At 39.4% G+C, this 23267-nt stretch overlaps 2 long non-coding RNA genes across 2 annotated transcripts in view; one reads left to right on the top strand and one right to left on the bottom strand.

Annotated features, from left to right (window-relative positions):
- The window catches only part of LOC122825337, a 158023-nt gene extending 138823 nt beyond the window's left edge, over positions 1–19200 (top strand). Inside the window, exons 4-5 of the long non-coding RNA XR_006369618.1 lie at positions 1771–1899; positions 18342–19200. This is a non-coding gene — a long non-coding RNA (uncharacterized LOC122825337). The remainder of the gene's footprint in view (positions 1–1770; positions 1900–18341) is intronic.
- LOC122825339 lies at positions 18670–22375 on the bottom strand. Its single transcript, XR_006369620.1, has 3 exons — positions 22125–22375; positions 21988–22058; positions 18670–18682 (listed from the first exon to the last, which is right to left on the bottom strand). It is a non-coding gene; the product is annotated as an uncharacterized LOC122825339 (long non-coding RNA).
- Positions 22376–23267: the final 892 nt, after the last annotated feature.

Genomic DNA, 23267 nt, shown 5'->3' with positions numbered 1-23267 from the left:
TGATCAAATCTGACTTTGCTAAGCACTATTAGCGACCCAAGCTAATTCCCATCTATTTTTCTGACTAATCTTCACAAAAGAAACATCTGTAGTATTTTGTGCAACACTTTTTATAGCAATTATCATGAGATTTTGGTTTATTAAAAGCTAACACACCTTTCACGGGAATTTCTGGTGATTTTTTTTTTTTTTTTTTAAGTTAAAATTTTTTCCCCCCCAAGTTTAAATTTGGAAATTGCTCCTTTTGAGTAAAATGGAAACTCCATCCTCCACTTAACAATGCAGTAGCAACGATTCCAGATATTTTCCTTTCCGATTTTAAAATGTGACGATGGATTTCCTAGGAATGATCTACTCTGGTGGTTATTAAAGCACTAAACTAAAGAAAAAAGGCCTGTGTGTTATTTCTTTCCAGTCCAGTTGAGGTGACCAATACTTTAAGCCATTTGGGAATAATAAAATAAAAGCACTCCAATAGCTGTTTAACTGAACTCTTAAAGGAAGCGTCTGTTATTTTAATTGTGAACCGTCTCTAGCCCAGCAATCAGCTCAAAGAGAGCCAATTCACATGCTGCAGTTTTGAATTCTTTCACTGTTTACCATATTGTAAATATCAGAAATGATGTATAATAGACGTTTGATGGTCTGTATTTCTTCGTTTATTTTTTTCTCATTGTGAAACTGTTTGCTGATATCAAAGCTAATCCAAACAGAGAAAAGCCAGGAATATTTCAGCCAGGAATATGCAGTTTAAGGAATATTCACACACTGCTTATGCTAAACCTACTTTAGTTTCACCCTTTATATTTTTCTGCTGGTAAATCCGAAGATCCCTTCAGGAGGCACATACCCAATTAAAGGCTTTTAAACTATGATTGATGATACATCCTCATAATGAGCATCCCCCCTCCCCCCTCAGGCTACTTTGGAAACAATCTGTTTTCCTCCCAAACACCAAAAGCGCGGCCACTTTACGGTGCAAGACCCCCTAATTTTTTTTCTGCAGCAGTGGTATGGGAGTCATTAGCCGTCTAAGTGACAGCAGAGGGGCAAATTATCCAGAAATGGAAAGTCCTCGTTGTAACTTGAGGTCACACTCCTGCTAGTTTGCTGTAAAACCATAAAGGGTTTCACACAGCGATGACTCCTCTGAAAAGACATCTTTAAAACATTTAGTTTAGAAAACATCGTTGGAATGAAACCAACCGAATGGCGCGTGCCAAAATAGTTCCCACAGTCACCGTCATCAAAGCTGCCTCGTGCTGATTTGTTGCACGTTTTACGATCGAATTTTGTGCTTTGCGGTAGCAGCTTAATATCCCGAGACCCACAATGTGTAATTATTACCATTCAAGTTATGGATTTAATATGCCGTAATTCTAGAGCAAACTGTACTGTAACTATATTACTTTGACAAAAATAAACAAGCCGCAAGCTCAAAACGAGCTCTTAGGTTATTAGCAGGGCTCAACACAAGGAGGAGGTAATGGAGCCATTTCATTCCAGTGTTTTGTACCTGTGGCACATCTAAAAACGGCAGGACAGCGACTCTCGAGGACTGGAGTTTGACACCTGTGGTTTAGGTGTTCTTTGTGTCCACCTACTAGTGAACTACATCATAATATGAGTTAGCATGAAAGCTAACTCCTCAATCAATGCTAGTTTTTTATGTAAATTGTAATTTTAGATGAAAGCCCCGCTGTCATCTGAATGTCTCCAAGTAATAGTTTTACAGTAACATAACTATTTTTATTTTTTTATTTTTTTTAGCTTACCACCATTGCAGGAAGGTAATGTCAGCACTTGGGTTTCTCACTGCCATCAAAACTGATGCGGCCTTGAAGGGAAAATTGCTCGGCTTGGAGTCGAATGTGGCAAGACACAAACAACACATGAGAGGTAAAGTGGCCTTTTCCCAGCGCTCCCAACACTCAGCGCAGACCATGAATTTACTGCCAATGATGTTCGTCCCACTTCATTTCAGAAATAAAAGAAATCACATCACGTTGGAAATTGCAGTACTTTGGAATGACTGCGCAGAACATGACTTGAGTTTTTGTCTGTTTTTTGTTGTTGTTTTTCTTTTTTTACCTTGAATACAGCTCCGTGTTCTCATTATATTGCTTTTAGGTCTCTCTTTTGAAAAAATAAAAAAGCGTGAACGAGAAAACTTTGAAAACCAAATAATCAAATATTACGCTTGCATTTCCTGTTTGAGTTATTTTCTTTTTTTCATTGAGGATTTGATTTGATTTGATAGACAAACATAAAAATGTGTTCATTTAAACTCAGCCTTCATGGAGTCAAAGATACTTTTCACATCTTTGGAGACGCTGCCAGTGATTTTTATTTAACCAGAGTACATAACTATGCTCTGTTTTTGAAACTTCATAGAATTAGCAGGTTTTCCCCAAGAAAACTTGCTGAGCCTGGTTCTCGGGGTGCTATGGCAGTCGGACGGCCGCCATGTTTTTGAGTTAAAATATGTTTAAAGTTGACAGGAAAGGGGCGTGCTGTGGTGGCGTAAGGGATAGCGCAACCCACATTTGGAGGCCTTGAGTCCTCAACGCGGCTGTTGTGGGTTCGATTCCCGGACTCGGCCAACATTTGCCGCATGTCTTCTCCCCTCTCCTCCCACTTTCCTGTCAGCCTACTTTCAAATAAGGGACACTACAGCCCACAAAAAGACCCCCTGGAGGGGAGAATAAAAAAATGTTGACAGGAAATTTGAAAATATTACTTGATAGTTATGGATTTTTGGAAGACCCAAAGATTAATACCTAAACACCAATTATAAAGTCTTTAAAAAAGGCAATAATTAAAAAAAAAAAAACAAGATAAATTAACAATGACAAAGCCTCTAATACACTTAGAGAAAACCTGGAATTAATCATTCCCTTATAGATTTTAATTTATACTAACTGAGCATTTCAGAAAAAGTATATTGCCTTAAGAACGTACCAAACGTCTAACATGGTGGTGGTAGTTGGATGGCGTAGGGTTGTATTTATGCTAACTGGATGACTTCCACTTACAGCAGCTAACTTGTGTTGCTCTATTAGATAAAAAACCTGATAAAATACATAGAATTTTGTTTTAGCTGGTGCAAGACAGAAAACATGTCTTTTCTGTTTGGTTTTGATGTTGCTTTGAAGAAGCTCAACAAAGATTTGATGAAAGGAAGGTGGATCATTGATTGAGACAAGTGCAGCAGATATGGCTTCAAAAAAAAATCCAAGATGAAATCAACACAGGAGATACATTTTGATTCAAGGCGCACCGTCTCAAGGAGAATTGATTGTCAGGCTGCTAGTTTCATTCCCTTCCCGTCGTAATAGATTGTCCACTCCGGACCGCTATTGATGGCCCTCGCTGCAGAGGTACAATATGTGAAAATAAGGCGCCGCGATGGAAATAACCCAAAGGATACGGCAGGGAAGAAGAAACAAAAGAAAGTGAATGAATTTCACAGGAAGGATGAATTACCAAAGGCAGAAACAAAGGCAGGAGAGGAGTAAAGGAGCTGAAACTGACCTCGCACCCCCACATCGACTCCAGTTGTGTGAAAACTCCAAACTCTTTAAAGGATTTTCTCTCATCAATGCAGCCGACACCAAATGCGCTGACTTATCAGGCATGAACCCACCGGGCCCTTTGCCCTCACATTACAGATTTCCTCCTAAGAACAAATGGGAAAACTCCATCCTGTGTTTCTGGCCTCTGCAGGCTAACAAATCTTTTTCTCTGAGTGCTGTGTGTATTTGGTGTTGGTGGGGGGAACCAATCCCAGCATTGGGATATTGTATTTCCCATTACCGGAAAAGCCATCGCATCTGTGAACATCGACACGAGGACATAGGGAAAGAAATCTAAACAAATGAAATAAGTATGCTTGGTTAGCTGCTAGCATGCTATTGACTGAATATAAGCTACATAAATAAGGAGGCAATGCTGTCCTTGTTGTGTTAAAATAAGTTGGTCCTTGTTTGGTTTTAATTTAATGTACAAATCTTGTCATTTTACATTAATAATGTCATTTTTATGTGCAGGAGACATAAGCTCTGATGTATTTTCAGTAGAGCTCTATGCTGGGGCAGTAACCCAGGGCCCAATATTTTGGGGGAGGCCCAAAGATTTTATTTCTTTTTTTTTTTTTTTTTATAAATGGGTGTTTTACTAACATTGTAGTTTATAAAAAACTTATACTTTATCTTTTATCTCACATAAAAGATACATTTGACTACTAAACATTGTTCAAAAAAACAACTTAAGAGTTCTAAGTGGAAAAAACTCATATAATACAGTGAGTGTTTATCAGATTTGGTCAGAATTTCTTTCGTATGTATCTGTTTTCATAAAATCAAACCTTGCAGTTTAAAAATGGCAAAGTCTGTCAGGAAAAATAGATTTTTTTTTTTCCTACTTGCATGCTGTATTTCAAATCACCCCTGTCAAATTTGCTCTTTATCCACATAGTCAATAAATTCAGACTCGGTTCATGAATAAAGCAGAAAAAATAAAAAGCATTTCGCCACATTAAGTCATAAAGCTCTTCAACAGCTCAGGGCTCAGCCAGCAAAAAGAGGAAAACTGTGACGCCGTTGTCGGAATGTTCTGGTTTTCCACTGTGGATCAGCCGAACAGACGGCGAGTCGGAAACCCGCTGCTCCCTTTGTTCCGTACGCCTACTTCCCTTCCACCTTCACCGTTTCCCGCTGCTCCTCCTCACCTCAGCAGCAGGAATGAAGGCCGTGGCTCCAGACCCAGAGCTCACATGAGGCTTCACGTCGGAGCGCTGCCATTCCGATCACGTCAGATTAGCCCTTCTCCTCGTTTGACTCGGCCTCTCTCCATCCCATCCCTCGGGCTTCCCCGCGCCGTCCAGGAAACGTTGGAGTTCGTTTGAAACATTCCTGGGTCGAACAAGGATGCAGAAAGAATCTAAAGTAAAGATATCTGTATTTCCAGATTTTGCTTGCTTAATGGAGTCATGGCAATTTAAAAAAAAAAAAACTTTTTTTTTTTTTTCCCCATAAAAGGTCTTTGCAATAGGAAGACGTGGTTTTTTGGTCATATGTTAACTGCAGTGGAAACATTTTTTTCAGGTCACATGATCAACAGCCAGATGTTACTACTGGTGGAAACGACAAATAAGACAACAGGAAGTGGTAGGAGGATGAATGTTTGCTTCATTCTTTTTGATTCCTCCTTCTTTTCATTTCCTTTTCTCCTTCTCCCGTCTTACTTCTATGTTGGCTTGTTATCTTGTCATCTTTTCCTCTTTTTTTCTTTTTCTTTCCCTTCCTTTTCATATTAACTCTTTCCTCCCTTTCCTGTTTGACCTCTTCTTTACTTTTAGTCTTTTGTTCCCTTCATTCTTCCCTTGCATTGCTTCATCTTTGATTATTCCAACTTTGTTCAAATTTGTCTTTCTTATCCATTCTTTCATGCCTTTTTCTGTTTTTACTGTTCTTGTCTTTTCCTTTTTTCTTTGTTTTTTTCATTTCTGTCTGCCTTTCCTTCTTCCCTTGTTACATATTTAGTTCCCTTTTCTCTGTGTCCTTCCTCCTTCCTTTTCTTTTTTACCCCTTTAAATTTTTTTTCTGTTTCTTTGTTTTTTGTCTTTCCTTGCTTACTTTTAGTTTCCTTTCCCCCTTTGCTCGTTTCTTTGTCAAGAAACAAAATAAACTCCCTCTGTGAGACGGAATCGTGGGGAAGTGTATAGAAGCAGCGACCAGGTTGATGTGAACAGCTAACATGTCCGCCATTATTGAATGGTGACCAATTATAACCTCTTTGTTTCCACGGTTTCAGCAGGTGGAAAACCTCCGATTTCCAAAATTGCCAGGCCCCTCGCTGCCCCTGCCTGTCAGCCTCTTCATCAGCAAAGCGTCCGTCATGCAGAGCCACGCGTTGCTTCGGTTTAGCGTTCAGCCTGAGGCCGTTGGCCTCTGCTCACGCTAAACGACTTTCATTATAATCGCAGAGCCGCTTTGATGACAGTTCAACGTAAAAAGCGGCAGCAGCAAGGAAATGACGAAAAACTCCCGTAATCTGGCATAAGGCTTCCTCTATGATGCAATCCAATCAAAGGCGTTTTTAACATTTGTCATTTTGACACTTTTTATTCTTCTCTCTTCAGGTTAGAATCCTAAATTCAAAGTCATTTACAGGAAGAACGGGCTCCTTCTCTGAGGGCTTACTTATCATTGCAACTCCTGCTATGTCAGGCTGTTTTTTATATATATTTAATTTTTACCAGAACTGGAGGTCTTGAAGCCTTTCCACTTTCCTTATTCCAACTGCCGATGATATGCTTCGTTCTCTTGAAGCTGCAGGGAGATTCAGGTTAACTTGTTGAGCGTTGCACCTCTGAGACTTTGCAGGTGTTGATTTATTTCCTAAGACAAGCAATGCTGAGGTTTTTTTTTACGAGCAGTACTGAGATTGATATAAATATTCCAATCCCAGAAGTAAAATGTAAGAGAAAAAAAAAACAAACAACTTCTTCCTTTCTCCTGCCAGGTGTGTGATTCCAGGTGCAGCTCGTCTCTGCACCTGTCTCCTGTTTATTATCTCCACCCTACAGCAGCCAAGTGTTGCTTCTGTCATTGTCCTCTTTCCTCAATGCTGCTTCCTACAATACTTATTTTAATTTGAGATCTTTTTAATTGAGTAATAATAATAATTATTTTTTCTCTGATATGTTAGATGTTGGCCTGGTTTCAAACTTCCGTCTCTGTAGTTGAGTTGTGCTGCCGGAGCTTCGACGTCCACATCTGGCTGAGAGAATTTTTGATTCTGTTCATTGGAAGCGTCAAATTAAAAGCGTATTTGTCCAAAGATAATTAGCATAATCCTCTACACAGTTCATGTTTTACATCGGAAAAGTTAAAGCACCTCCATCCGGTTCAATATGAAACGTTTTCTTATGGAAGAGGATTGGGACCAGTGGAGAAAAAAAAAACAGTAATTCAGACTTTTTCTTAGAATTCTGACTTTAATATTCTGAGAAAAAAATTCTGAATTTTGAAGAAAATTATTCTTTTTTTTTTTTATTCAGTGGACCTAATTCTCATGTAGTTTTGAATCACTTTTAGATATCAATCAAATTTATTATGTAGTTTTTTTAATTTCACATGTCCACTTGGATGGATACTCCATCTTGTCTGTTTTTCTGTGCTTTTCCTCATCTGCCCTTGTCCAGTTTCTGTCTCCGTTAAACTCTAAATGTAAACTGTGGATGTTAATGACTGAAAAACAGACAGAAGTTTGGGGAAGATCTTCTGCGTTTATGTTTTAACATTTACGCCAACGTTATCGCCACCTGCTGGTGCGGCAGAGGTGCCACTGGTATTTCAAGTAGGATCCCAGAACCAAGTAAACACATTTTATTGCATAGAAAAACTAAATAAATCTAGAATAATTCTCCTCAGGCATTTTCTGTGGACGGTTTATGGGCTTCTTGCATGGGAAATATCTAAAAAGAAAAAAAGAAAACCTTTCTTGTTTGCTCAAAATTGCAAACAAAAAAATGAACCTAGCTTCTTTCTTCCTCTCATTTGAAAGTTTGCCACTTCACAAACCATCAGCTGCCATGGAGATGCCGGCTGCACTGTGATGATTCCCGTGTTTCTTCTTCTTCTTCTTCCCAGCTGCTTCTCATTACTTTGTATCAATACAACCCTTGCCTTCTCACTGGCAGAAATTAGATTCATACATGCGCCCAAAGTCAGGTGCGCCGCTTCAAAGTGTCATCCGTGTGTGGAATTTGTGACAGCGGCGGTGTGTTTGGGGTCTTTTTTGTGACGTCGGTTATTTGGAGGCGGCGGGCGGGGGGAGACGGTCCCGCGTGTTACTGTCACACTGCTTGAGATTTGAAAAGGAAATGAGGAGCGCACGCGGTTTCACACACACAGGGGTTAATTAGTGCACACTCTGCTTCCATCCAGCAGTAAATCTGTGTTGGTATGTTTTTATTATTATTATTATTTTAATAAGCATTAATTTCAAAGTCCCAATGGATTCACACTGCTCAACTATTCATTCAGAAGAAAAATATTTGAGATTCGATTGTTTTTACCTGCATGCAACTCAATTCTTTGCATTTTATTCATAACAAGATTCCGATGGGACGTTTTGTATGTCGGACTCCCATTTTAGAAAAACAAGAACGTAGTTTCTGACACTATTCCATCATTAGAACATTTATATATATATATATTTGCGAACATAGTTACTTAATGTGATTTTTAACATTAGTAACAAAAGCAACTGTCACCTTGTTGGTACTTCAATGACAATGAATTGATTATGGTTAACTATAATTAATCAGTTAATCATAGTTAACTAACTAAATAACTATTCATTAGTTAACTAATAATAATTAACTACTGGTTAATTAGTATTTTAGCAATAATTAACTATTAATAATGAACAGTTAATTAATAAAGTAATAAAAAGCAATGAACAATAAAATTCTGAAGAATACAAATCTTAACATTATCTGTAAAATTGCAATAAATATAAGCAGTAGGGAACAGGTTAACCTTAGCTGTTACACTGACTAAAATGCTGTTATGTTTTTGTAAATTAACAGGTTAACATCAGCTGTGATGCCATAAAACATAAATAATTCAGAAACAGCCAAAGGCAAAAGAGAAATCTTACAACCACTAAAATCTGACACTACTCTGTTTTTACGGAGGAGGACGTTGGGCTGATGTGTTCTTCAGAGGTTTTTGTGTTGTTTCGGTTACTGGTTCTTGGTGCAGTGCCCCCACAGGTGAGGAGGGGATCTGTGTTTTTCAAAAGTTTTGGTTGGTTCGACACAATGCAGTGTGAAAAAGAACCACAGCAGCTGAAAATCGAACAAATGTTGCGATTTTGATCCCCAATCGAACCGAATCTAAAACACCTTTGGAATGGTGCTGGAACAAGAACCACTGCAGGAAATGACTCAGAAATCTCAGAAGACACGAAGCACAACTTTCTTCTTCACAAAATAGAAACCAAAATGGAGTAGCATCAGATTTTAGCGCTTGATGGATTTCTCTTGCTAGCACTAGACTTCATGAGTTTGTTTTGGTTGTATTTACCCAGAATGCCCTGTTCTATAGTCCACTTCGTCCTGATGGAGTGGGTCTCCGGTCCATTTGCATTTGAACTGCGATAACGTTCACTTCAACCGAACCAAGACCAGAGTTTGCTTTTTGGTCCGCGTGAAAGTTTGTTAGTGCGTTCACACTTCTCCAAACAAACAAGCTAGAGTTCAGTTAAATGAACTAAACAGCACTGGTGTAAATGCACCCTAAATGTGTCAGACATATTTATTAGTTGTATTATGGTAGTTAAAAAACATTACAAAGTAAATTTAGAAAAACAAACTAAAGTTCTTGAGCAATGTTTCATCTCCTTACTATTGCAAAAACAAAGCTCCCCACGCCGACCCAATCACCAAACCTCTCTCTCCCTCCCCCTCTCTAGTGATTATGATTGCTCGAGAAGCATCGTATAATATCACAATTGCCTCGCCTGATTAATTGCCCTCCAGATGCTTTCTGCATATAGGCCGGCACTCAACTCAAGGGCAGCCACCTGGCGTCTGCGGCGCAGTGTGAGGAGAGAGCTGCCTGCTCATCACTGTTTGATCCTGCCAGCCGAGCCGCGTTTTATCAGGACAGCTAATTACAGGCAGCGAGCGATGCGGAGGCGGCGTCCTGCCTCCAGGGGCACGCCGCGTGCCCACGCATTCGTTTCCAGCCGAGCGCCGAGAGGCATCCGCCGCGGCGCGATCGGTCGACAGACGTTCACCACCGTCCGTTCAACAGGGGAGGGGGGGAAACGGCTTGGCTCCCAGCCGCCGTTGGTCAGCGACAGAAACGTTTCTCCCGCCCCAGTTTGAGGTTGTTGACCGCTGCTGTTTTGTTTCCAAAAGTGTTTGCTACAAGGATTGATCTAGTTTGGAGGAGGAAACAATGTCCCTGAGAACTTCCAAGCAGAGGTTACCTGAAATAACACCATGATTCATGATTCTATTCTATTTTATTTTATTCTTTTTGTCTTTTTAATTTCAAAAACCTATCTTTTCAGGGGGAATAGTAGCTGGCAGCTATGACAGACCAATGAGTTTCTGCAATGTTTGTTAATAGAAAAAGCACAGCCTCAAACAAACAAGATTCATATCTGCTTAATCAGTCATAATTAATAACTGCCTCATGTTTTTCCCCCATTTTTTATTCATTATCTGAAATTTATTATTTACAACAGGAAGTGAAAACAAGCTGATATCCTCCTCAGTTTGTCCCAATAAGTTTGACTGGATTTCAGTTGTAATTCATGTGAGAAACACAAACAAGTAAAAACACAAATGCTGGACAAAAGCATTTCTGTATGATAAAAGTCCTGCAGCCCGGAAACTTTCCACATTTTGTCACAACCACAAGAGTCAACGTGTCAAAACTGTTCTGTTGTTAGATCCAAGAACCTTCAATAGTTTTGTCCAGAACCAGTTCAAGGAATTTCAATTGGATCACTGAGGCTTTCTAACACATTCAGAGACCCAACCTATGCATAGCAGTCCAACACATTTTGGTGAATGATAAATTGTCCCAGAACGATAATATTGTCATTTTGAGACCATTTTCAACTAATATAAAAATAAGTAATTGAATATTAATATAGGTTTACCCTCTCAAAAATGAAATAGCTTTTTAATTTAGAACATTTAAATATCCCAAATAGACAAACAAAACAGTCAAAACAACAATAATTGAAATGGATTATGTAGTCTATGTAACCAAAATGACCTTTCATTCGGCTTCGACAGGGAAAACAGGCAAAAGAGGCAGGAAGTGCAAACTAACGACTTCGTACCGGCTGTCAAATTTTTGCAGCATTTCTTAAAATGCCGATTTTCTACGATATATTACAGGAAAATATTGCGCTCATTTTAACTTATCATGCGATTAATCAACTTCTAGCTTATTGTGGTAGGTTTAATTGTATCATGTTTTCCACACAGAGAATGAATGGATGAGCCCAGGATGGAGCTGCCTGTGTTCGAGTCTTTATCTCAGTCTCCTTGCAAATTTATTACATCCAAAATGTTCAGTCGGCCACAGATCTAGGGGAAAGAAAAATAAACGTAACCTGTGACGTAAAGGTTTAACGGCAGTCGAGTGTGGCCAAGACGTTGACAGTTTCAGGAACAATCGTATTTATACAGAAAGCCGTATTACTTGCAAAAAATGAAATGTTTCCCAGTAATCTCTGTTTGACGCAAAGACTTAATCATATGAAAGATTGAAAGTATGATAAAAGAAGAAGTTATCATACTTACATTGGCTTCTATTTATCAGAAAATAAATAGTTTAACATAAATCCACATATTGTTCAATTATTTGTAGCGAAAGAAAAGATGGATACCATTTTACAATACAGAGTAGTTTGTGGTTGTGGCATCACTAAACGGGGGGATGCATATGAACACACTCTTGTCTCCAGAACGTCAGCAATCAATTTTCTCCTTACACAGCTTGGTGTCTTTCGTCCGCTCAATTCTCCTTCGGGGTTTTATCCATCTGCAAATGTCCACCATGTTTGATGTCAGTCGCAACGTAACAGTTTTCATAAATAATTTTTCCTGTCATGGCAGAGCAGAGCAGCTGAGGTCTCGTCACGCCACGTGGAAACGTTCGTCTTTACCTTTCATCTTTATGCCAGAGATGTACTGTCAGGACTCTCCAGTCTGGGACTGTGAGCACAAAACACTACATTACAGGTATATTATTAATAGATGATGCTTCACACCCCTAAAACGATAAAGAAAGAGATGGTTCTTATTCGCAGCGAGAGCTCAGAAGCTGCAGATGTTGGAAGTGATGGTTTGGAAATCTTGCTCTGTTTTCTCTTCTTCCCTCCTTCCTATGACATGCGAACACACAGCTGCTTCACATAAATGCTACACTCAAATGCTTATAATGTGGCAACAATTTGAGGTTGTATGACTAGAAAAAAAAAGAGATTGTCAAAATAATGTCGCACTCATGGTTAAAAAAAAAGTAACTGCTGCCCTTTTATTCACAACCAAATAAGGTGTCATTTTGTTTTCACCCCACTTATATAAATGAGACAAATATAATCTGATATCAACAATTACACATGAGATGCTAGACACGTTTCCATTACAAATGTGCACAAATCTTTGTCTATACTCCGCAAATGTCGAAAAAACACAATTTCACCATTGCAGTGTTTTCAATAAATGTGGAGCTTGGAGGAAATTGTTGTGGGCAATTTTACGGGAAGAGTTATGGTTTCAGCACGTTAGAATGGCGCACACATTCTTATGAACTGTGTGATGCTATGAGGGCGACGGTTCAGCTGAAAATGTCAGCAGAACTCAGCTGCACATTGACTGAAAAAACAAAAACAAACCATCATCCTCCTAACCCTTCCTGTTGTTTTCTTTGGCGTTTTCACCAGTAGTAACATCAGGGTGTTGATCATGTGACTTATGTGATGCAAAAATATTTATTTTACATTGTTTGGCAAAATACATATATTTCAAAACAGCTGAAAAATCACCTCCTCCTAGTACGAAAACCTTTAATAAAAACCATGACTGACCCCCACGCATGCGTTTTTTTAAATTGTGGTTTTGGGAATTGACGATCTCACGGGACAACCTGACCGTGACATCTGTTACGCTCCTCAATCCTTACTTTACGTCCTTGTCCATCCTTACATGTAAAAATTCAGTTTTCTGTTTCTTTAATAAAAGTCTAATGAATCTTGAGTGTTTTAAAAGAAACTTTTTATTTGTATCTTGAAGACTGACCAGTGTAACAATCAAACACTGTCCAAAGTCCCCAATGGTACAGTAGAAATCTCCTCGTACTCCAATTTAAGTGTCAACAGTTTTATTTTTACCTTTCTTGGCACACATTTGTCCTTGGTGTCTTCGTCCGCTCAATTCTCCTTCGGGTTTTATCCATCTGCAAATGTCCACCATGTTTGATGTCAGTCGTAACAGTTTTCATAAATAATTTTTCCTGTCATGGCAGAGCAGAGCAGCTGAGGTCTCGTCACGCCACGTGGAAACGTTCGTCTTTACCTTTCATCTTTATGCCAGAGATGTACTGTCAGGACTCTCCAGTCTGGGACTGTGAGCACAAAACACTACATTACAGGTATATTATTAATAGATGATGCTTCACACCCCTAAAACGATAAAGAAAGAGATGGTTCTTATTCGCAGCGAGAGCTCAGAAGCTGCAGATGTTGGAAGTGATGGTTTGGAAATCTCGCTCTGTTTTCTCTTCTTCCCTCCTTCCTATGACATGCGAACACACAGCTGCTTCACATAAATGCTACACTCAAATGCTTATAATGTGGCAACAATTTGAGGTTGTATGACTAGAAAAAAAAAGAGATTGTCAAAATAATGTCGCACTCATGGTTAAAAAAAAAGTAACTGCTGCCCTTTTATTCACAACCAAATAAGGTGTCATTTTGTTTTCACCCCACTTATATAAATGAGACAAATATAATCTGATATCAACAATTACACATGAGATGCTAGACACGTTTCCATTACAAATGTGCACAAATCTTTGTCTATACTCCGCAAATGTCGAAAAAACACAATTTCACCATTGCAGTGTTTTCAATAAATGTGGAGCTTGGGGGAAATTGTTGTGGGCAATTTTACGGGAAGAGTTATGGTTTCAGCACGTTAGAATGGCGCACACATTCTTATGAACTGTGTGATGCTATGAGGGCGACGGTTCAGCTGAAAATGTCAGCAGAACTCAGCTGCACATTGACTGAAAAAACAAAAACAAACCATCATCCTCCTAACCCTTCCTGTTGTTTTCTTTGGCGTTTTCACCAGTAGTAACATCAGGGTGTTGATCATGTGACTTATGTGATGCAAAAATATTTATTTTACATTGTTTGGCAAAATACATATATTTCAACACAGCTGAAAAATCACCTCCTCCTAGTGCGAAAACCTTTAATAAAAACCATGACTGACCCCCACACATGCGTTTTTTTAAATTGTGGTTTTGGGAATCACGTCACACTGTCACGCTCCTCAATCCTTACTTTACGTCCTTGTCCATCCTTACATGTAAAAATTCAGTTTTCTGTTTCTTTAATAAAAGTCTAATGAATCTTCAGTGTTTTAAAAGAAACTTTTTATTTGTATCTTGAAGACTGACCAGTGTAACAATTAAACACTGTCCAAAGTCCCCAATGGTACAGTAGAAATCTCCTCGTACTCCAATTTAAGCGTCATCAACAGTTTTATTTTTACATTTCTTGGCACACATTTGTCATGCAAACTCAAAAATTATAACTTTCCAGTCTGAAAAAAATCAACTGGAATGCCCCCTGGAAGTCAGACTACCCAGAGTTAAAAATTTTAAGTCTTATTTCATGTTTCAATATGGCCGCTTCTCGCATCAGGAGGTAGCCGTGGTGGAAATGTTTTGTAATGTTACATGTAGCACTTGCAACTCCAAACTGAAGAAATTAAAAATGGCTTACGGACAACACAGGTTAAAACGATGTTCGTACGAGGCGCTGCGAACATTGGCTACTTGTCATTGTCATGTTAAAATCTCTGACTCTGTTATCGGGAACGTTGTTGCCTCTGTTGTGACATCAAACCCAGTGACTTCCGAGGCGAATGGAACTATTTCGGCAGCTTTGGTTGAAAAGCAAAAAACACGTCTCTGTATTTACCGTTTCACAGCTGCTTCTTATCCAGTGATTGAGTTCAAATGAGTAAAATGGCAGTAGCTGTGGCTACCCCATGTAGCGTTGATTTCACATCCCAGCTCTGCCTCTGAGCATGCGTCACTATCTCTCCATCTCTCAGTAGGCAAAAGCAGCTTATCTGCTGATAAATGGTCGTCGTAAAAATGGATACCTTGACGGAATGATAGGGTACATAAAACGAAGCAAAATTAAAAATATCTTTGTTGTATTTCACTTTTTTATGTGCACTTAGTGCAGTGATGATGTTTTCTATTTCTCTGTCGCTCTTCCAGAACAGCTTTGATGGCATAGAACCGAGCCATATGGTTCAACTACAGTTGTGACCACAAAAAAAAAAAAAAAAAAAAAGGGATTTACCGACTGCTGAGAGCTTTGATAAGGCAGATGTTTTTATGGAGGATGTCGCCATCGCTTTCTGCTCCTGTAGCCTTGCTGCTTCATCCATTTGACTTTGTGGATTCCTGCATGACGAGCTCAGTGCTTCCACTGACGACACTCAGGATAAATAAATCAGAAGGGGGTCAAGCTTGAGATCCAATTCAAGAGCACATCTGGACATAAATCCTACATATGCATTGGGTATAAAGTTAAACTTTACGACTGCTCAATCCGTTTGGTAGAACAGACAGATTTCCATGTGGTCCTCCTAAACTTTCTCAAAATCTATTCATACCACTTAAACTATTAAATTCTTTGCCATTCGAAGTCAAAGGGACAGTGTTATGTACATTCAACCTTTTTGAGCTTTACATCATGTTGTAACGTTTTTCCCTCCCTCTTGTTTGAGAAATCCCTTAATCTTCCGTGGCAACCGTTCAGCTGTGCAAAACGCCTGAGTGGACCTAGCTCCGCCTTCAGTGACAAAGCTCCTCCTCTGAGGAGTCTGATTAGAATATTATTCAAATATTTATTCCAGTAACTCAATTTACTAATGAAACACATAATATAGAATACTTCTATGTTTTCAAGCCTTTATTTTTGTTAATTATGATGGTTTTCTGCTCACACCTTTGAAAACATGACATTAAAGACTAGAATATATTACATCAGGCCATCAAACTGACAAAAAAAAACTAAGTTTTAATACAGAAATATGAGCTTTGTAATTTGAGTATGACTTTAAATACAGAACAGATATTTTGGAGGAAAATCCTAAATCATTTTCTTTTGCTTTGCAATAATGTGCTATTTTATGTTTTTTAACTCCTACAATTCCACTGATATACATGGAGGGTTTTTTTTTTGTAACGTGAAAAAAAAACCCTACAAAGGTGGAAGAGGTGAGGCGTTACAAACCCGTCTGCTGCACTTAGGTAATCGCTGGAATATTGAATATAGATTATGACCAGTAATTACTTTATGTAATAACAGCGCTGAGTTCTCGGGAGGCTGCCACGTCGGGGATTAGCCTCACGCTCAACTGTTTCAGGTCTTTATTTGAGAATAATTCCAGCCGACGTTCACCATCACACCTTCCACAACCATCAATAAACGTCTGCCTGGAGCCTGCTGGATGACTCATTTACTCAATCAGCTGATAAAAACTGTCTGAGTTCACCGCAGACGCCAGAGATGAAGGTTTCCGAATGCAGGGAAAAAAATAAATAAATAAACAATTCAGACATCTACAGGTGGACGCTTCAGTTTCTCCAACAACACTTCACTTTTAGAGGATTTCATGACCTCTGTACTCTGTCCACCCTGTTGGTTCTCGTATAATGAGGCGCAGTAACTTGTCCGTGCGAACACGAAGGCCTTCGTTTAATTGTGTTTTTGTATTTTAACATGTGGGCTCCGAACGCAAACGGGGAGAGAAATGAATTTTCTGAGCCAGGCAATTTCCCTGGGAGGGTGATTGAGAAGAGCCGAGAAACACTTTGAAGAGTCGGGAGGCGGCGATTAGGATATCCAGAGGAAAACACTTGATTGTTTTCCTCCCGTAAAAACCAGGTCTCGACGAGTGCAAACACACGCTCCCCACGGCGCTCCAAAAACGAGCCGTGACCCCGACTCGCTCGGACGGGCGGCATCGCAGGTCGTTTGTGTTTCTGCACCGCGGCTCCGACTCAATTAGCAATGCAAATGCCTCCGCTGGCGCCGCGTGTGTCAGCAAACCGCAAAAATACACATCCGGAGTACAGTACTTTAACTCTTCGTCTGCCTAAACCTTTCTTGGTCTTGTTACATTACACACATCGGGGAATTTTAGTTAGACAGACCAACACAATGCAGCGCAAAACTGCGACGTGGTGGGAAAATGATAGTTTTCACAAATAAAAATGTGACAAGAGTGGTGTTTTATTTTCTTTGCGCTTATGAAAGAAAACAGACACTTTGAGTGCAGACAGTACAAGTATTGAAAAGCAAAAGTCCAGTATCAACCAATACTCACCTTGGGTTTTACAGTATCAATATTTAGATGGATACATCCAGCCCTAATTAAGACACATCGCTCTAAACATAGCATCCCTGCAGTAAAACATGGTGGTGGCAGCATCATGCTGTTTGAGAGAAATAGAAAAATAATAAAGTGTAACTTTAAAACATTGCTATCTTAACTATATTGATGGGTGGCACAAACTGATAAATTTGTCTTCTGTCTAGAAATGGAAACCCATCAGAAGAATCTCTTCGCCAGTTGACCTGCAGTGTGCAGCAACAAGTGGAGGAGGGTTAGAGAAACGTTACTTCATTCAGCCAGGGAAAAGTTTGGTCTTTTTTTTTTTTTTTTTTTTGCATGTCCTGAAGAGAAATTTAAGCCGTAGAAACTCTGTGACGTAAAACCAGTAAAGCATCCTGTAATTGCTTTGCTTCTTCACGTTTTTCGTCTTTGGCTAAATCGAGTTGTGCCTCTTGTACTCTTGGAAGTCTGGTCTGAACAAGATCTGATCAGATTTACCAGCAACAGGCTGGCTGATGTCTGAAAACAAGCTGGCAAGAGGTGGCTGGGTTCAGAGCCTTTTTGAAAGAACTTTAACATTAACATTGAATGAGGTTCATACTGGAAATGTACGCTGATTTTTCCTGAGATATTTTGAACTTAATGACAATTTTTCTCTATGACCGACTGTTTGAATAACATAATGATCGTTGTCCATCTCTATCCTACCATCTTTGGAAGAAAAAATAGTTTAAAGGTTTGGAAGCTGCTGGAGAAACTATCACCTCATTATTCCTGCAGCCTGCTTGGGTTTAATGATCAACTTTCATTCGAAGGCCATTCTTTTCATCCTGAAAGGTAAAAACCTACTTCAAATTAAGAAACTGCACCATGAAAGCGAGGTTAGGTTTAAACTTTCCTCTCCTAATTGGACAATTTTCTGTCTGGTGTCGACTTAAATGGTCAAGTAGTGGTCTAATAGATGGCCAGTGAAATTCTTGGAAAAAAAGCCTACAGAAGACCAATAAAAGAGTGCAACTTGACTGCAACCTTCAACCCCGAGGCTGAAGGACTGTTTGGCTCCTCCTGCAACTGTTGGAGTCGGCTGTAACTTTTCGTAGAGTCCTTTCCTTCTCATAACTCTGGATTTCTGTTGCTGTTGCACATCCAGTGGGCGGCCGGAGTTCAGCAGCGTGACACATGATGGAAGCCTTCGCTGCTTCTGCCATTCAGCGTGAGCCTTACCTTGAGCCGGAGTACAGGAAGAGCACGATGACTGCAGTATGAACATGGAGGCGTTTGTTAAAAGTGTGGCACTCTGAAGACCTGAAGAGAGCTGAATAAAAAAAAATATAATTTTAAAAAGCAATTGATTTATTTTGAGTCTGACTTTCATTAGTAAGAATGGACAAAGAGAGAGAAAAGACAGAAAAGATATTTACTTTTTTTAAAACGTTTTATGTCTTTCGACTTACCTTAGGAAATGTGTTGTTACAGTAGCTTTATCTCATGCTGAAAAATTTAGAAAAGGCAAGTGGGTTCTAGTCCTTTTTTAAAAAAAATACACACACACACACACACACACACGTGTATATATATAGTGTAGGTATTAATCCAGTGCAGTGCGCCACAGCAAAGGGAAAAATAATGCAGACAAATTGTTGAATAACTCAGAACCACTCTTATTCTTTTTTCACCCCCTCCGTATTGGCTATACTACACACAGTCTTTGCCATAGCAACTGACTGACAACTACACGCCACTAATGTTTCAGGATTCAACACTAAAAGACACACAAAAGTTACCCACACAAAGAACAGATTGTTCAGTCCATTAGAAGATCAGACTTGATATTTATTTTGCATTTATTAATAAGTGATCGTCTGAACACAGCAGTGATTGTTTCAGTAATTTAAACGCCTGCTCTGCTGATGATCTGTCAGAGTTGGTATGACGGTCACCTTTTTTTTTCTTTTTTTTTTTTTTACTGAACTGAAACACGGCGAATTCCACAGCCCTTCTACATGTTAATGCTGTCATAGTCAAGCTAGCATTAATTAAAACTCTCCTGTCCTTGTTATCTAGATGTCATAGTGTTGCCAGTTGCAAAGCACTGTCGCTTTTTATTCTACATGTTATATGTAAATTTATGATTTAGCATGTTATGTTAATGACTTGACAGCTAAAACCAATGCTAGTCATTGTCAGCTAGTCTTGCACACATGGTGTCAGATTGTAGTGTGTCTATTGATGCAACTAGATTTGATTTCTTTGAAAGAGGTCAGATAAAAAGGTCATCTGCATATAAAAGAATGTAAAAAGACATTTTAATTTTTTTCAGAAGTTCATGTTTTTATTTTTCAATGATTGGATAACTAAATAAAGTCTTAAAAATCTCACACTCCGTTTTGCTTTTTTACATACTTACATACTTAAAAGCAAAATGCTTAAATTTCAGATATTTGAAGACTGCCTCCATCAGGTATGGTGATAAATGAGGACATGACGAACAAGAAGACATTTGATGAAGATACATCCCTTAGTGACAGCAGAAACTCTGTTCAACGGTTCTTTCTCATCCAGCCTATTAAAACTCAAACATGGACCAATTCATGGCTGATTTTGCGTCTCAACATGGCGAATTCCACCGAGAGACATTTACAGATCTCATTGCCGTAAATCTGAATCTATCCCAACGTCTCGTAAAGACTCGCGTCACATACGTTTTTAAGTGACTTCCACCGCCTTTTATTTCTCTGCTGTCTTTCATTGCCTCCCGAGGCTCTGTCGTGTCTGTTCCTGTGTTTTACAGAGCTGTTAACAGCACTCCTCCAGCCTCAGAGAGCAGAGTGTGCGAGGCAACTCAGACCTGTAACTGTCTGTGAGCAACGGGCCACCAAGAAGGATGATTCACGTCGACAGCAGAGCACACATCCCCCCTCGATCCCTGAGGTGTGAAAGGGACATCACCGAGAGGGAACGTACCGTAATACGGACACAGTCGTCACAAGCTGAGGAACTCAAAAGCTGAAAAACTGGCTCACGACGTTTCATTTTTTAAGTAAGTGCAGTCTGAAAGTCACCGTACAGGAACTGATTTCCTCAGTGTTTTTTCTTCAATACTGGAAGTTTCACTAGCAAGACTTTATTGAAACATAAAGTAGGAAATATAAACACGCAGTCTGTTCAGTTTGACAGCTGGTTGTGTGCCGATTCATGTTAGAATCCAATTTAATAAATGCTCTGAACAGTGGCGCAATTGGTAGCACTGTTGCCTCCTGGGTTCGATTCCCGGCCCGGGGTCTTTCTGCATGGAGTTTGCATGTTCTCCCTGTGCATGGTGGGTTCTCTCTGGGTTCTCCGGCTTCCTCCCACAGTCCAAAAACATGACTGTCGGGTTAATTGGTTTCTCTAAATTCACCCTAGGTGAGTGTGTGTGTGAATGGTTGTGTGTCCTGTATGTCTCTGTTTTGCCATGCGACAGACTGGCGACCTGTCCAGGATGACCCCACCTCTCACCTGGAATGTTAGCTGGAGATAGACACCAGCAACCCTCCAGACCCCACTAGGGACAACGGTGTTAGAAAATGGATGGATGGACAATATCCAATGTTTTTCATAAATTATGTATAGCGGTATACGGTATTAAGCAAGCGTATGTTTAACTTTTTCCCATTTTGCCATGTTACAACCATAAACCTGGTTGTAACATGATTTGGAAAACTAAGTTCTCTTCACAATGACATGTAAAAAAAAAAAAAAAAAACGAACAAAAAAAACATCAAATAAACAATTGCAGTCCACTACTTAAGATTTCCTTTTTAGTTCATTACTTTGAACAACATGGCTTGTTGGTACTAAGGGGTATGGTGGCCCAGAAGTGTCAAAAAATATCAAAAACCATAACAAAACAAAAGACATAATGACATTTATGCAAAAACTAAAGTTATGCTAAATTACGTCAACATCTGTTATAGCATAGATTTTTTTTATGTGGTATTGTGGCCTTTGTTGTTTCGTTGCGACTTTTGCATTTTGGTAGCCTGACCATTATCTTCCCACGAAATTCCATTTGATTCTCATTTCCTGTCAATGATGCAGGTGGGATTTCTCCCACTGAGTTCAATTTCGCTGGTAGGATTTCGACCGGGCCAGTCAGCGAAGACAAGGAGGAGTTGTGAACGATAACATCAATTTTCTGCGCTGTTTTCAAATTGTAGCTTGACTTTGGTTGCAGCAGAGGAAGTGAACGAACGAAGTGATGCGTGGGCCACACTTCCACGTGTTGAGAAAACAAGCTTGGACCAAGAGTAATATTCAAGACATTTTTATTCCTGGCAAAGATCTTGTTTGTTTTTTGCATTTCTCTTTTTGAAGAGTTGGATGGTTGCTTACAGCTCGCACAATTTCTGGTCAGTTTCATTGCGTAGTTTCCTTCATGGACGAGCTGGCGCATTTCAAACGTCACGGCTAAAATTTAGCGATTGGGTAAAATCAGATCTAATCATTTAAAGCTTCAACGAAGTCCACATCTCAAGCAAGCAATCATTTCTTAATAGCTGAGGGTTCGGTGTCTCTTAACGAAGCAAAACATTGAACAGGAGACTGGTTTCTAGCATGTTAGCATTTTGTTGACCCTTCTGGGCCACCGTGAAGAAAAACTTTTCACATATGAAATGCATAAATTTAGTGCTGTGATTTAAGTACACTTGCAGCATTCAAGTGTAACTCACATTCAATATCTAAATGTGAGTTTATTCATTTTAACACTATTTGTTGATTTATCACAGAAAATCTGAAGAAATTGTAACAGTTACCTGAATACTTGTCGAGCAACGTCCCAGTTTTAAAAACACAACAAATGCCTCCCTGCTGTTGTGACTCCAACCTGTGAAGAAATCCATAATTTGCAACAACCCAAGATTAATAATCCTTTGCTCAAAGAGCAGCTGACCTGAGCAGTCACGTCGCAGATTACAAACGGTCTGCTAAAATGCTATTGTCAGAGCCTAATGTGACACAACAGTGAGCCAATAAAAAAAAATTTAAAATTAAAACCAATGGACCCATCCAAACAAACCAAGGGAGAGCAGGTGAAGCTGTTAATCTTGGCAGAATAGCAAGAGAAAAACTTCTGTGTGAGAGAATCCAGGGATTTTTCTAGATCCAGGGAAGTGTATTCTGGCAGAGCTCAAACACAACAAACCTGTATTCCTTCTACAGCAAACATTTGCACAGAGGCACAAAATATGAGACAAGCATGCATGTCTCTCCCCCCCTTTTTTTTTTTTTATGCTAAGAAGCTGCAGCTTTAACATGACATCATAGCTCTAAGATTTAGTCCTGCGGTTTGTGGCCTCCAGTAAATCCTTCCTGTTGAAGTTGCTTTGTAGCCCTCCAGGGTGAGAGTATCTAAACACAGTGAATGATTATTCAGTGTGCGGATATTCAGGTTCCCGTCAGTGATTTGTATAAATAGCCATCCAGGTCCAAATAATTCACTACCCACTCAGTGGCACAGCTGTCTCAGGGAAAGCTCAAAGAGTTGGCTGGCGCTATACTGACATCTAGTGGTCAGAAAATGTATTGGGGAACTTTGATTTCCAAGCAGAAAGTCAGTCATACCACCTATATGAGAGAGAGAGAGACAGACTATTTCCAAAGAACTTCATATCTAAATTTCTTGGTGGTGTGAATCATCTTGAGCCTCACTGCAGATTTAAAGTGAGAACATGAAAAATACAAGTTTCACAAATCACAAACCCTGTCTTAAAGCATTTGATGTTTTCACCAATACATTAAAGGTTTTCTAAATGTGTAATTGCATTTTCAACCTCTCTGCCCATGTTTTGTGTTGCTTGTCTTTTGGCAGTGAAGGCATCCTGATTCTGATGTGAGCACCTGGAAAATTTCTGATTTTGAGCAAGAGATGGTCAAACGTTTTCCCGTAGCCCATTTAATATTTTCCAGAAGCATCTTCAGCTCCCCCTGTTGTTCAGAATTATCCTACAGTATTTAGTGGGCAGTGCCTATTCCCTTTGACTTTATATGCAAATAACCAATAAAAAACACTGTTCTGAATGCCAATTGATTTTTT

This window comes from Gambusia affinis, linkage group LG22 (assembly GCF_019740435.1).
Source record: "Gambusia affinis linkage group LG22, SWU_Gaff_1.0, whole genome shotgun sequence".
Classification (NCBI taxonomy): Eukaryota; Metazoa; Chordata; class Actinopteri; order Cyprinodontiformes; family Poeciliidae; genus Gambusia; species Gambusia affinis.
The sequence above is the reverse complement of the archived record's forward strand: the minus strand, read 5'-3'. Positions and strand labels throughout refer to the sequence as shown.